This window comes from Penaeus monodon, chromosome 19 (genome assembly GCF_015228065.2).
Source record: "Penaeus monodon isolate SGIC_2016 chromosome 19, NSTDA_Pmon_1, whole genome shotgun sequence".
Lineage (NCBI taxonomy): Eukaryota > Metazoa > Arthropoda > Malacostraca > Decapoda > Penaeidae > Penaeus > Penaeus monodon.
In genome coordinates, this window is record NC_051404.1 from 10,979,253 (window position 1) to 10,979,772 (window position 520).

The following is a 520-nucleotide window of genomic DNA, read 5'->3' on the forward strand; positions in this document are numbered from 1 at the left end:
CACTTCTTTGTCTGTCTTTCCTTTCAAGGATGGGGGGGGGGGGAGGAGTCATTAGAATTAGGTTCTTGATTATCCAATTAGTTCCAGGAGTTGGTAATTAACTATAACTTCATCAGCAGAGACATTTGTCACTGCTTCTCACAAGTCTGGATTTTCTTTGCTCTGGTCTGAAAAATATTTCCAAATGTTTTCTGGAGAAAAAAAAAAAACTTAATCAGTCCCAAATAGAGGAATGACACTATCTGCTATACCGTATAGCTCTCGCATATATCGTAAGTTTCTATGAGATCTATGTTCTTGGAGGATCTGGAGGATACATAACTTTCAGATTTAAAGGATACATTGTCAATACATATAATAGATACATATTTGTTAGATTTTCAGGATACATTGTTCATGAATTTAAGGGATACATAGTTATTAGGTTTTAAGCATACATAGTTATTAATTTCAAGAATGCATTGTTAATAAAATGAAGGTATGTTATCAGATTTAAAGGATATATTTTTATTATATCTGA

General features: G+C 32.3%; 1 protein-coding gene across 1 annotated transcript in view; it reads right to left on the minus strand.

Annotated features, from left to right (window-relative positions):
• LOC119585055 (uncharacterized protein DDB_G0290685-like) overlaps positions 1 to 520 on the minus strand; it is a 7,370-nt gene that overhangs the window by 3,094 nt on the left and 3,756 nt on the right. The gene's annotated exons all lie outside the window — the stretch shown is intronic.